Below are 15,412 nucleotides of genomic sequence, written 5' to 3'. Positions count from 1 at the left end.
TTGGGCAGTAGTTTGGATTCTTGATTCATTTTAATGGGCCATAGAGAGAGAAACTGGTTTACACTGAAGATTTAATTAGCAATAGTTTGAATTGTGATTTAAAAAAGAAAATCCTATGACTGGCTCATTTGCGCTCTTTTCATCTCACTTCTTAGGGACCAAATGTAGCTTGAAATAAAGCTTTAACAAGTCTTCCGTGCTGCACACACAGTACAGAAACATACAAACACCAAGAAAAATTCCCGGCTCCTACACTCAAGTCCTTATCACTTGTACAGGTTTCCATCTGGCAGGGGTTCAGTCCTGGGTCATGTACCATTAGCTCCAGTGGGACTAGTCTTCTGGGACTTGGAAACACAATAAAGTTCTTAACATGAGCAGGACAGCATGCTGAACTGCTGTGATATCTGCAATACTCTTCAAAGTCTTCAAAACCTTCTGTCAATATAAAGCCTTGGCTGGGATGATTTAGTTGCAGCTGGTCCTTCTTTGAGCAGGTGGTTGGATTAGATGACCTCCTGAGGTCCCTTCCAACCCTAACCTTTTATGATTCTAAGTGGCAGCCTCATTGGATTTCTCTTTGTCTCCTGCGGTACGTCTTCACTGATGGTGGCAAATTCGCTGCTGTCAGATCGATCTATCTGGATTGATTGAGCGGTCAGTGAAGACCGGAAGTCAACGTATTAAAACCACCTCCTCAAGTGGTGCAGCGCAGTGAAGACGCAACGTAGAAGAGGAGTTAGGAAGTCTACGTAGCTTGCGTAACTCCCGTCAACTGCCGCCGAATTTGAAGTTAAGTGTAAACCAGGACCACAACTCACAGCAAACTCAAACAGAACCAACTTAGGATCTAGTAGAAAAACTTCCTAACTATGTGAACAGTAGGACAACGGAACAGACTGCTTTGGGAGGTTTTCAAAAGGAGGCTGGATAGCCATCTGTCCTGGGTGGTTTAGACAGAACAAATCCTACATCTTGGCAGGGGTTTGACTAGATGACCCTTGTGGTCCCTTCTAACCCTATGATTTTCACTGCTTAAAAGCACTCTGGAGTCATTCTTCACCCTCAGGCCCTGCACTTTACACCTTGGAATTCTCCAGTTCAAGACCCCCTCATACCATATGGTCTGGAAATTAGCCCTCCTTTGGAGCAGTTCAGTAAAGTTAAGAGGCCAGACAAATACATGCATCTTAATCCACACAGCAACATGAACTATGAGGCCAGTTACTTCATGGCACCTTTAATGCTTTCTGTGGAGAGTTGCATACCGGTAGCTTGTACATCCGTGATACCAGTGGGTCAGTCATTAGCACCATTCTCCATAACAATATGAAGGGGAAACTGAATTGAAGAGGAAAGATGAGAAGGAAGTACAGAATAAAAGCGAGTCTGGTAAAAGGAGTGAGCAGAGGAGGAGGGATAATGAAGTGGTGGGAGCAAAGGAAAGGGGTTACGGAAAAGATAAAGAAGTCTGAGGCCTTGTTCAGGCTTAAAACAGTGCTCTAGCTATGCCACTGTAGTGTCCACAGTGTAGGCGTGGGCCTGAGGGGGTATGTGTGAAAGGTTTAGAAAGGAAGATAAAACAGAAAAGTGAGAACACCAGGTAAGGAAGAGGAGTGGAAAGCATCACAAAGAGCCATGTAGGAGTTGGAGAAATCAGCGAATACTTCTGTTCCCTTTCCTGGAAGTGCCATCCTGCCCTAACAACAGGCTGGGGTTGCTGAGCGGGCCCCAGAAGGCTGCGCAATCCTTTGGATATCTCTGCTTTTCATGATGAACCTCGGCGGCGGCTCTTGCTACTTTTACATTTGTGTTATGGATCTGAGGGCAGGCTGCCTGTGAGGATTTCTCTCCCTGGCGTACGTAAGACAGCGGGGAAAAAAGCCCTTTGCCTTTGTTTACCTTGTTCTGTCCAGTCTAAGAGTGCAGGGATGATAACAAAAGGACCTTTTCTATGGGTTTATGGAACTTGAGTTAATCACATGCAGGAACAGCTCCTGGCCATTCCTTTGCATGTGCACGATATTTCTCTCTGAAGGATGCTCGAGTGGGTTATGTGAAATGAGTTATTTGTCTCACCCTTGTTCCTGGTGGAGCTGTGTCCCCATCACAGAACTGCCATCAAAAGGCAGTATGCTTGCATCACATACTGGAAAGGGCTAAAGACTGCAGTGCAGCAGCTTGTAGATGACAGTAGCACCTCTCAGGTTTCAACCAAAATCATGGCATCAAGGAACCTCAGGGTCTGCTCTCCCTCTGATCTTTAAATCCTCTTTCTGGGAGAATATCCCTCTTAGGTGATGACCCAGGACCTATACTTTCCTAGTGGGGCACCCTGAGACAATGCTGATCTGAGACTGGGTCCCTGGATTCAACACCTCCGTTTCTCATCATGGCTTCTTCAACCATGATTCTTCTCAATCATGGCTTCTGGACCCCTGTTGGAGACGTCCTCCTCTTGGGAGCAATGCAACCAGCAGAAGTTTGCAGCAACACAGCACACCATTATTTACTGATTCCTCAAAGGTGGACAGCACACAGAACACCAGGTAAGAACAAGAAAAGGCCTGCATGCTTCCGTATTATTTACAGCTTTGCAAGCGCCCCTCGGTCCTGCTAACTCCATCTCTAGCAGGGAAGAAAGAGACTGCCCATGCTCAGAGCATCTGTCTCTTGATATGTGTACTTCATCCCATCAGCTTTTCACTGACACACTCTGGGCAGCCTCTCTGGCTCACCCAACACCCCTCCCCTTTCTAGGGCCTTTGAGATTTTAGACCTCCTTTCATCTCAAGAGTAAACCATTCTGGCCTAGATGGAGCCAGATCAGTAGTTTATTCCCCAATGACAGCCCAGCCGTTTTTATCTTGCCTGCTTTGAAGGTGTGTATCTGACACTGACTTATCTTTGCCATGCTTTCATTTCCGGTGGGCTTCCTCATGTACAGCCTCCTTTGATTTAACTCCAGAGCAAGTAACCCATTCCAATTAAACACACCAGGTATGTCTACATTAGCGGGGAGGTGTGATTCCCAACTTGGGCTAGCAATCCTGAGTACAATCCTGCCCGATCCCCTGGGTATGTACTCAGATGGCTAGCCTGAGTTGCTACCTCTGTTGTCACAGATGCACTGCTATTTTTAGGCCCTGGCTGTAGCAGAGCCAGGAATTTACATGAGCCAGGAATCATATCTCTTAGCTCAAATGTAGATGTACTCACAAGGGCCTGCAGCATATTCAGAAAAAATAATACAGATGTTTCCCAGTTCTTCACAAAGGGCTGCATTGTGGAAGGCACTGTATATACGCCTAGCAAGAGAGACTCCCTGCCGCAAAGAGCTTACAAGCTAAATAGATAAGACCAGACAAAGGGGAGGAAGAAAAGAAGGAAGGACTATTATTGCCATTTTACATGTGGGGAACAGAGGCACAGAGAGATTAAATGACTTTCACCCAAGAAGTCTGTGGTAGAACCAGGAATTTAACCCAGATCTCCTGAGCCCAGAGCTTTCATCATGGGTCCATCCTGCCTCTCTAATGTAACAAGGATTTGGTAATGGAGAGATGGATGTACATCAATGAGGAGTGCATAGGTGAGGGAAGGGGTTATAGAAGGCAAAGCAGTGTGAACATGAAGCATCATTTCTGGAAATAATATAATAGTGCTTTAATTTGAGAAATATTCATGTTTTTCTCGTTTGTGCTGCATTTTGTTACACAAAAGGTCCAGGAAGGATTCAAAGCAGTTTTGTCTGCATTCTGTCTTCTGAAAATAAGTCCCATTCCAGCTGAAGAATGTGCCAGTGTCGCCTCCCTTTCTGAATGGGGGAGAAGGCAGACACAAATTAATCATGTTTATGTTGCCTGTTTGCAGCTTGCATCTTGATCTAAGCTACAAAATATTTCCTGTCGCTTGTTTAGGAAGAAAGTTTCCTCCAGGCTGCAATGCCTCATCCAATAATTCAAGACACTGCAATGAATTCCATCTTGTTCAATCAACAAGATATTAGGCAGAAACAGGTTCCACTCAGAATCCCCATTCACTTATCCAAATAGTAATGCTACTTTCCCCACCAGGACAGGAGAGCCAATATGTTGTGGATAATGGTGTTTTCCTGTGGTCTATCTAGTCTGTGAATTCTAATTTTCAACAGCTAACTTCCAGATGTGTCTAATGTTTCACAAAAGGTTGTGATCCATCTGAAATTCCTTAGGACAGTCCTGATTTTTGGCAGGTCTGTGCTGCTTTCTGCCAGGTGGGAGAAAAAAAAAGTCTCATTTTATTTTTGCTTCATGAGTCAGTGGCTCCACTTCCTGATATAATTTCCTTATCCTGCAGGAGAAAACAGCAAACGTGGTTTTGCAGAGTTTCTTCTCAATCTGCATTTTTTGCAGATTTGCCCTGATTGCTAGATCCTCATTCCTGCAAATTACATCTGCAAAACTATGAAGGGCAACATTCCCAGATCTGTAATTTTTAAAGCTACATGTGGTTTTTTTGTCTTAAACAGTATTTTGTATTTTATTCAATTTCTGTGTTTATTTAATTGAAGACATTCGGTTTCCTTGATATTGTCTAAGGAACATTTTGGGGATTTCTGACTTCTTTTTTTCCCCAATAGAAGTTTTACACGGATGCAAAATTCTCCTTCCCTATCCCCAAATTTCAGTCCTTGATCCACAAAGGAAGAGGGAGTGACCCAGTTTTCAAAGCATGAGGCTAGAATAACCGCCCAGAGACCTGCAGAATTCTTGATCGTCACTGGGCTTTTTAACATTACTCCCCTCTATTCATACAGGGTTACAAAGCCTTCCTGCTGACTCCTGAACCCTATACTTGCAAGCACATGGCACAAAATGTATAGGCCTAACAACTGATAAAGCAACATTTGAACAAGAAACCTATTGATATCCCATGGTAACCTGATGCCGGATTGAATTGAGAGTGACACATTCTATCAGCAGTACAGCATAAAAGGAGTGGGGGGAAAGACCTTTTCCACAAGGTGTGTGGAGTCTTGGACATCAAACTCCTGTTCTGACTTGGGGTTGTGTGTTTAATCACCCCCTGTGTGGGGAAATTAAAATTAACCCCATGTTCACAGGTAAACCCTCCCTTTATTGGAATTAGAAATGAAAAAGGTCCGTCAAGGTATCAGATCTGATAGTGTGAAACAGGTGAGAGGTGGCATTATCAGAGGCAGGAGGATTAGCTCCTGAAATTTTGAGGGCATCTTCAAACCTTTTTGAGGTTTGCCCATCAGGAATAAAACTTCCCAGAAGTGATAGGGCCGTTTGTGCACACTCACAGTATCGGGCCATAATTCTGAACTGACCAGTTTTAGAGGGGTGTGTGAGTCCATTCACTTCACGCTCCAGACCGCGAGAGAAGAACTGGCCCCAAAGACTCCTGGAACCCCTAACCACTGCACTTTTTCACATTTTCTCCAGAACCCACAGACCCATCATGGAAAAGGAAATGTGCCAATTGACATGCCTTGGGGTTAGCCTGCACTGAAACAAACTTCCTCAGAAGAAAATGGTAAGCCATGTCAGAACTTAAACTGCCCTTTTTCCGTGACCAAAAAAAGAGAGACATTTTAAAGCAAAACCCTTTTACATTATGATGCTCAAGCAACAGTCAAACAAATGTCACCTTTATGGAGGGCATTATATATTGATTTAGGGAAAGACAAATCAATTTTTTCTGGTCCCCCAGAGAATCTCATGATGTTATTGATATTTTCTCTCTTAAAATGTTCCTTTTTGTGTGTGTGCATTGTCAAGAACAAGGCAAATAAACAATAGAACCTCTTTCTCTGTAAGGTTAAATGGAGCTGCTTGAATGGAAATTTTTCTCTCTGTTTCATTGGATAGGACTTCAGGTATTGCTTTAAACTGATACTAACTAGAGATGGATGAAACTTTAATGGTTTGGTTAAGTTTGGTGGTCCAAAAGTTTGAGAAATCATCATCGACTTATACAGATATTTGTACACTTCTCACCTCGTAAATAATATCTAATTAACAATAATGCAAACAAGCTTTTCTCCAAAACCTTGAGGGCTAAAAAAATAACTTAAAAAAAAAAAGAAAAGAAAGCTGAGATTCTCACCTAATCACACGTCTCCAGGAGCTGTGGCTTTAAGAAAAACAAATATTTTGAGACTTGGAGAGCTTCACTTTCTATAGCAGAGGAGCAAAATTATCTTCATTCCTTTTCCACTGACCTGCAGGATAAGCTCATAAGTTTTCCATCGCAGTCCCAGAGTGATTTGATATCTCCGCAGCCAGCAAGAGTTTTTATTGAAATGTGTAGTTTCTTATGTTCTTATGTGTTCACACACAAATTACTTCAGTGTGATTTGTGATTCCCATTAACTTGAATGGTGCAGGCTCAAGCCATCCATGAGGAGAATCCTTGTACACAGAGTCTCCTATCTGCTCGATTGGCTGGGTGACTCCCTTTCCACTGCTCTGTTCCTCTTTGGGTTCATAGCCCAGTTACAACTACAGAAAGCCTGAATCCAAAACTCCCAAATAGAAAAAAAAGTTAAACCAGAACTTGTGATGGACAGGCTTCCTATAGCCATAGGTGCTTTGATGGAAGAGACGGTGACTTGAGCTTTTTCTCTGACCTTTAGAGATGAACCGGAATTAGTTCCTCAGATGTGAGGAGGCCAAAACCTTGGAGGGTGGGGAAGGTTGAAATCTGAATTGAAATATGGATCCAAATTTCACGTCCCCTCATTATAATGGATTGGACTAAACCTTCAGATCCAAACTCCACCATGCTTTGGAGCGTTCCAAATCCCTATCCATATGTTGAAGCTTGATAGTTGGAGAAAACATTCCTTTCCTCTCCATCTCTTCCCTCTAAACTCTTCTTGACTGGCAGGGTGGTACAGGCTCATTTGCTTCATCTGCTGCCGTGTTCACTGTGCTAACAGTCTTATCTATAAACCTGCAGCTACAGTTCCAGTCTTTTGGAAGGTGATCACGTAGTCACCTCCCTCTTGGTGGCAAAGTGTCTTTGTTCCCTAGGTCAGAGGAACTTCCTTATTCCACATTGGACTCATTTCCTCAGCTGTCCATTGCATTTCCTGCTGAAACCACCAACAAATGAGGCAGCCAGTCTAAGACTTCTCAGCTCACAGATCACTCCCAGAAATGTGTTGAACAAGACATTTTCCTACTGTGAGGGACATCAGTCAATTTCAATCTATTCTGTCACATCTCTCATGTTACATGTTTTAGAGGCTCTAATCTTTGAGGCATTTTAACATCATTAAAATTCAGGTGAAAGGAATCTGAAGGAACAGAAGGTGTGGGTAGAGCTCTGACCTTCTGTAAGATTCCACTCAGTTCTAAGAAATAAAATCAAATGAGATGTTTAAACAGTGTCATGCCATCTATTTCTTTGGAATCCTAAAAGAAGAGAGACTATGTACCTCCGCTCCATTTTGCTTTGCTTTCACATGGACACATACTGTATGTGAGCAAAAAAAAGGCAAAGTTAGGCTGTGACAAAGCACAACATAAGGTCTATAATAACTCATTTCCACATGACCAGGCTAAAAGGTACAGAGGCATCTCTGATGAGAATGAGGTTAGTTATCCTGAAACATTAATCGCCAATGCCAGAACAGCTGTTTGCTGTGATGCCACTGCTGCTGCTGTCAGCCTTGGTGCTCATCAGGTAGAGACAAAAGTTGGGGGCTTGTTCATAAAACAGCAGCTGTGCAGTGAATACCTCAAGCGATGCCAGCTCAGGATTCAGGGCATTCCATTCCACTACTCTGAGTTGATCTCGTGCAGGAGAAGAAATGGCTGCAGGAGCTTAATTCTACCAACAGCTCTGCTTATGTCAGCTTGCCCACACAGCTCTCAGTTCTACGTCAGTGAACCAATGCACCAGACCAGAGTCATATTATGTTTTGGGTGTATTTGGTTTTTTTGCACACTGATCGTTCATATTTAATTTCCTCAGGCTTTGTGTTCCGAAGGGGAAAAAAGAAGACAGTTTTCAATGGGAGATGCACAGCTACTGTTAATTATAGGAGAAATTATTAGTTTTCAGTGGGAGATGCACACCTGCTCTCACTAATGGGAGTTACGGAACCAGTGTACATCATTTTGAAAGAATGCTTTTTGTGATATTGGGCACCTGTCCAATAAGAAGTGCACCGAGACCACCAATCCAATTCATTTCACACAGGCTGCCAAACAGCAATGGCTTTGGGCGACTACAAATGTAGGTTGTTTTGGAGCTGGCAACCTAAGGTATAGTTTTTGTATCCCATTACCAACTCTCTGTTCTACCCAGTCCCTCACTCACATGGCAGTTTGGAATTGTAGCTGATGGATGGTATCTAGTAATAGCTTATTTTCCAGTGTTCAAAGGAGAGTGACAGACAAATCATGGTTGTTACTCATGAAATGTTCTCAGCACCTAAAGTGCTTAGTGAAAACAATTTTTCATCATCTGCAGTAATGACTGAAAAGAAAAAAATGTGATTTATTTCTCTGGGAATTTCCCCCCCTTCCCCATCAAATTAGCATTATGGACTTTTAATAACAGTCTCAATGAGGCATCTTTATTTAATGGCAATGTTACATGCCTAGAAAGATTGAGTGGACACACAGATGCACTCCCAGATGCCTTTGATCTATTGCTCTGACTGCTCTAGCGTTCAAGAGTCCCAAATGGACATTCGGATGCACACACATACACATTTTTAATTTCCATATTTCATCTGATCATCTCAGGGTACTTTGCAAACATTTCCTTAAGCCTCACTACGCTCCTGCAAAGTTGATATTGTCAGACCCATTTTGAAGACAGACAAAATTAGATACAGAAAAGCTGAGTGTAGAACAGGTCAAAAATGTTTGAAATTTGCAATTTTAACAGTTTTTTTCCCCATAGAAATCTTGATAAAAAAAAACCAGGATGACATTTTAATGAAAACTGTCATCTCTTTTTCAAATAGTTCTTGTTAGGTGACTTACTCAATACATTGTTTACAGGCTTTCATCACTTTTCCAGACACTAAAAATCATGGTTGTAAGAAAGATACAGGATTTATGGCTTTTTAGAACCATGTGTAACTCACTAAGGTCATGACCACATTACCACTTATGTCGGCAAAACTTACGTTGCTCAAGGGTGTGAAAAAACACCCCCCTGAGTGACATAAGTTTCACCAGCGTAAGTGGTAATGTGCACAGTGCTCTGTTGGTGGGAGAGCTTCGACATAGCTACCACCGCTTGTTGAGATGGTTTTATTATGGAGCTCTCCCGTCAGCATAGAGCAGCTACACGAGCAATCTTACAGCGGCGCAACCGCATCTGTACAGCTGTGCCTCTATAAATTCCCTAGTGTAGACATGGCCTAATCCTCCTTTTTTGTCCTTTGACAGCAGAGGTATTAACAGGTCAGTTCACTTTGAATTGCTCTTACAATATGTATTAACTAGGCCAAACACTTCCCACTCCTTCAGAATTCATTCATGTGGTCATGACATGTGTGTGTTACCAAATATTCTTCACACCTAGCTTTGAAGTTGACTCTCACAGCTTCTAGCAGAGACATATTCAGGGGCCATGTTCAGAGGTGAATCTGAGAGAGTCAACACTGATGTACTTTGCACCTTCTTCTGGCTCTTCGGCAAGTCAGCTATTCTTCTTGCTGGTGAAGCAATGGTGTATGTCATTATATTTCACTGACACAGGGCCGGATCTAGCACTGAATCAGAGTGACTTTTCCCTTGCTTAAAGTTAAGCACATGCTTATTTGCTTTGCCGGGTGGGGGCTTTAGTCTGTCTTGCACTGTCAGAGATCCACTTCTTGACATATAAAATTACACCCCCTTAAGACACTAGCTGGCCCATGGTCTTCTTAGCTGCCTAATGTTACCTGTCCTTCTAATTTTGCCTTCCACATTCCTAGTCAGATGGCATTGGGCAGTTCAATAACTTTGACAGCTACGGTGCTATATGAATGCATCACACATTCTTGATAGGTAATGGAAAACTAATGATAGAACAGCGGCTGATTGTTCGCCCACCCACTTCAAACACACAAAATTTCCTCACTTCATTCTTCTCCTTTAGTTTTTAATAGAGGCCCTTGAACGTCAAAGTTAGTGATCACACTAAGAAGTGTTTGGGAGTCTAAAGTGGGCACCTGTCATATGAAAGATAAAAGACCTTCAGCCAATTGTCTCTGCCTTCTAATCATATTATTTAATACAAATGGATTTTTCAAGCTGCCTTGTACAGTTTGTGTGGCAATTACCTAGGAGAATATGAAAGAGAGCAAAAGAGAGAGAGAGAGAAACAAGCTGAGAGCTGTCAGCTTGTTTTAAACAAGTCTGTGGATCAGAAGGAGATTTGTAGGTGGAATAAGCAAACAGTGATTAGAATGAGACTTAAAAATGAATGTTGGTTTACTGCTCGCTCTACAGTTTTTTTCCTTGCCTCGCAACTTCAAAAATACAATCTGCAGTTCCACAACATGTTCAAAGCCCTTCATCCCAAGAGAAGAGTGGTTGGATGGTTGCCATGAATTAATGGACAGAATCCTCACTTTCTACTCTGGAGGAATAGAGTTCAAGTTATGTTTGGTGAAATGGGATTTAAGGGGGATCGGTCCCCTCCTCCCTCAGTTCTCAATGCACAGATATTTATAGCCATCTATATTATGACCTATTTAGTAATCTCTGCTCAGGAGATGTCCAGGAATGAGATGGTACTGAGCCCATACCACACTTGCCCCACTGTACTTAGCTAACGGATTAAATAAAGACAGACTTTGGCTTCCATAAGTGAGTGTGTCAAAGACTTTGTCTACATGAGGAAGTTATGTAGGTGTGAGGTAGTGTGTGTATCTAAACTGCTGTAGTTATACCAGCAGAAGTCCCTGTGTGAACACACTTATTCTGATATGAGTGCCTTTCTCTGCCTAGCTTACCTCACTTGGAAGTAGTTTAAAAGTTTAACTTTAGTAGTATAATTATACCCTTATAACTGGAAAAATCTCCTCTGTAGACAAGCCCTTACACTTTCATGAGCACAAATATCCACTCCGGAAAAGAAATCCTCAGAATTCTTTTTTAAATAAGAGGACTGACATGAAAGTAAATCTTTGCTACTCTGGGGTGGCTGGTTTCCACAGTGAGTTCAGGGATGACTGGCTCAGCATCTCATCACTTGATATTGCATTCCAGCACTGGCAAGAGAATCACAGTACAGATGTCTCTCATGCCAAAAGCAAACCTTTCACTGGTCACACAAGGTGTCTGAAATGGGATTTACTATTCCTCCATGACAGGGAAAGTCTGCTAACCAGTTCTGTTCCATCAGGTAAAGATGAAGCTGCATGCATTTTGATCCCTAATGCGTTTGTTGGGTGCATACATGATGTACTAGTGTCTGCTTCCCTTCAGTCAGATGGGAATCTCTCTGAGTCCTGGAACTGCTTCTCTTTCTGACATAAAAGGAAAAGATCCAGTTTAATAATCTACCATCATGCTTAGCTACTATCAGAAATATTTGTCCGGAAGGATCTTACGTTATTCAGCGAAGGTTGGGGGAGAACTCCAATTGCAGCTGATTAACTGCACGTGTCCTGTGGTTAAAAGGAATCATTTATTTTCTATTCAGTGTTCATGGGTGCCACAGGATTTAGACCTCCATCCTTATCACTAGTGCCATTCTCACGTCACTGATGCCACACACTCCTCATTAGCTCCAAATTAACATCCACCCAGAACTTTGGGTTCTCTCTTTTTCCTTTCTCACACATTACCTGCACATTCCCCAGGTATTTTCCAGCCACATTTTACTTTACCACCCATATTTCAACTCTACCAGACACTTGAATCAATTCCCCGCGGAGAACCTTCCACTGTCAGTATTGAGGAAGAAGAAGAAGGACTTGCTGTGATGACAAAAGGAAAAGCTGTAGGTTTTTTCTCAGGGTATTTACTGCTGGTAAAAGGCTCCAGGATAAGCAAACAAACTTTTGGTACTTATCCAAATTGAATGAAACCTCAAAAACTTTCAGCTCATTTCTTATGGCTAAATCCTGGCTTCAATGAAACAACTGGCAAAATTCACACTGACTTCAATGGGCTTTTGCTAATGAAGTTCCCAGGCCCCCAGTAATTATTATATATCCTGACAACTTTCCCTTGTTCATAATGAATCCTCCCTCGTTCAGGACAGAGAAGATCCTAAACCCATGCATGTCAAATGAAAAGGACAAAATGCAAGGTCAATTTCAATGAGTAGCTCTGGTGAGGTAGCCATGTTTTGTCCATCTTTCCAACATCATGCCTTAAGCAAGCAGTAACTCTAGTGTGGAAACTACAGATCTTGAAAAAGCTTATTCGGGTGCTGCAGATTCTCAGGCTAGCATAATATTTCATAAACGCATGTATGTATATCAATATTGTGGGCAGGAACTTTGCCTTACATTTTTTAAAAGGACAGCTGCATCCTTTCATAATGAATCCATAGTAAATGGCAGTTCATCTATAATGGGATGACTGATTACAGATGCTCTCTGGTGAACTGCGTCCGTATAATATGTAAATCCCAGTGATAGTCTGTGAATGAAAATGAATACCCTGAAATAAAAAGGTAACAACTTATATCTTCAAAGAATTTTGTAAGCAATAATTAATGTATTAAAACAACGTGTGAGTCTCTTTTCTTCAGTGTGTGTGACACAAAAAAGCAGCATCCATTCAGAAGGTTCATGGATGAACCATCTGTGTTTGGAGTTCCAGTTTAGTTCAGATAAGCTACCAAACGTAGTCCAAGCCTTGTTCAAACAGGTGGGAGATTCAGGGAGAAAAATTTGTCCCCTGAATCATCAGCATTCCCACTTCTGACTCAGGATAAATCTAGGAAATTCAAAGGCACATGGAAATTAAAGGAAAAAGAGTTTTCAAAACCATTTGAACTGGTTCCCTTCCTAATTACTCAGATCTCTTGGATCTGCAAATGAGGTGAAATCGCAGCAGATCAAGCTTGCTCAGGAGATTTTCCTTTGTTGCCTTCTCCCAGTCAGGCTGGCAGTACCTTTTGCTAAAAATGTCCAGTCCTGGCTTTACCTAAGAATTGCACGGAAATATGAAAGAGGCACAATTAGCTAAACTTCAGAAAAAATTCAATTTGATTTTGTTATGACGTTTTAAATCTTTGGTCATTGTTGTTATTCATTAATTATTCATTTTTGGACCCTGAAAAAAAAGATCAGGGTCCCATTGCACCAGTTACTGTACAAAACACCACAAAGACAGTGCCTTCCCCAGAGAACTCGTAGTCTGGGATTTAGACAACATGCAACTGGTGAATAAACACTTGGGAGGACCAGCTACCATGAGAGAGAGAGGTGATTACACTAGGGAGTAGTTAATCGGGGTCTCAGGAAGCAAAGACAATCACAAGGCACGTCAGTGCTGGACAGTCCTGTTCTTCATTTATCAGAACTTGCTCATCCATCACTTAGTCCTCACACCCTTAGAATCTTCCTGTTCAAGTCAATGGGCCTGATGTAATGGTGTCCTGTTGCTTTTTTATGCTGGCCAACCTGGTGCAAAGTAGCCACAAATCAGCTATATGACCCCTTTGAGGAACACCTCCAGCTTCATGGGCCACTCCAGCAGATACAGTGCTGATTCTGCTACTTCCCTCCTACACAGGCACAGGAGATGTGCCAGGGGCATGGCTGGAGCTTTACTTTGCCCTAGCTATTCCCTGGGCTTATATGAGGCACAAGTTAGAACAGCAGATAGGGCTGCCTTAGCCAGCAACAAGGGCCAAAACAACTTCTGGCAACCCCAGGACGGGAGAGACACAAGCCAACTCTATCACAGGGATGAACTGGGTCCAATGAATTTCCTCTGCTCTGTAAGTGTTCTCTTTGCAGCTGCCTGGACCAGGCATCCATTAACTGTAGCAGCAACATAGGTCTTAGTCAAAAAAAAAGGGGGGAGGGGCAGGGTCAATTAAGTGCAATATCAAAGGAAGAAATAGGTCCCAGATAAACAGAGGAGGGAGTCTGGGGGCGGGGAGGGGGGGATACCTGTCTCTAAACATTGAAGAGCAGAGAATTAAGCAATGGGAGCACAAGCCTGCCGACAGCAGAAAGGTCACCAGAAAGATCATCTGTGACAAGAAAATCTAGGGCATCCTGTCCTGAAAACTCTTCATTTGATCTCCTCCTCTCATGGTGTGCAGTGTTCCTGGCATATTATTGTGTGCCAATAGAAAAACAGTTCCTCATTAGAGACACGAGTCCCTCACTTCTAAGAAGTGCAGCCCCAAAGACCTTATCTAGAGACAGCAGCTTGGAACTTTGCTGTTTTCAAAATTCCTACACAGTTAGTCAAAAGATAAAATACTTTTCTATAATGTAAAGCCACACAGAGCAATGTACCATGCTGAGAGAGCTTGCGAATGGATTTACAGGACAGTATAGTGTACAGGATTAGCAAATAACTGAAATTGCTTTTACACTTTGACTTTTTATTAACCCTTATATTACATACCAATAGACAGATCCTCATCTCTTTGCACCGATAGTGCAGGGAGTGAAATGTTCTTTAACACCTCAGTTAAGACCTTAAATACTGACATCTTGTGTGCTCTGTATACACAGTATAAATCTCCCATCTCTTTTTCCAAGGCTAAGAGCTTACTCTATTGTCTTCGACCAAAATTTTCCTTCCATCCAAATACTGTTGTGCAGTATACTGCCTGCTGCCTCTACCCCAAAGATAGCTGCATTTCAGTGGCGTTGTATAAAGTTCTAAGCAAGTAATCTTTTTTCCCCCAAAATTATCATAAAACTCACCAAATGCATTATTCAACAGATATTCTTTGGCTAGTTTAGCATATTCGTTCTGTGCAGCACTGAACTCTTTACATGAAAGACTCCACTGGAGATATAAAATATAATGCATTCATTCACTATTATCATTACTTTTTGCATTCTATGCAGATACTTCCCACCTGTTATGGGGAATATCACAACATTTGCTTTTTCATCTGTGCACTAGATGACGCTGATTTGCGCTAATTTGCAGCAGTAGTGTCACAACTCTTTGGGGAATGGCTGAACCCTTTGATCGCCATTTTCATGAAAAACATAGGCCCCAGTCTTGCAACTTTGGTGTGTGTGAGCCAACCCGTTTGCACACGTGAAGTCAATTGCAGGTCATGGGCCACTGATTATTACTAGCTGCTATTGGATATTATTATTATTTAGACTTGTGCTATCGTAGCTCCTGGGAGTCCTAGTCAGGACCCATTGTGTTAGGTGCTGTAAAAACATGGAACTAAAAGACAATCCCTGCCCCAAAAAGGGTTTATATTTGTATTGTCACTGCTGAATGCT

Source organism: Emydura macquarii, unplaced genomic scaffold, assembly GCF_026122565.2.
Source record: "Emydura macquarii macquarii isolate MOO-44397 ecotype Brisbane River unplaced genomic scaffold, CSIRO-AGI_Emac_v2 contig_1644, whole genome shotgun sequence".
NCBI classification, from domain to species: domain Eukaryota; kingdom Metazoa; phylum Chordata; order Testudines; family Chelidae; genus Emydura; species Emydura macquarii.
Note: the sequence above shows the minus strand (reverse complement) of the source record.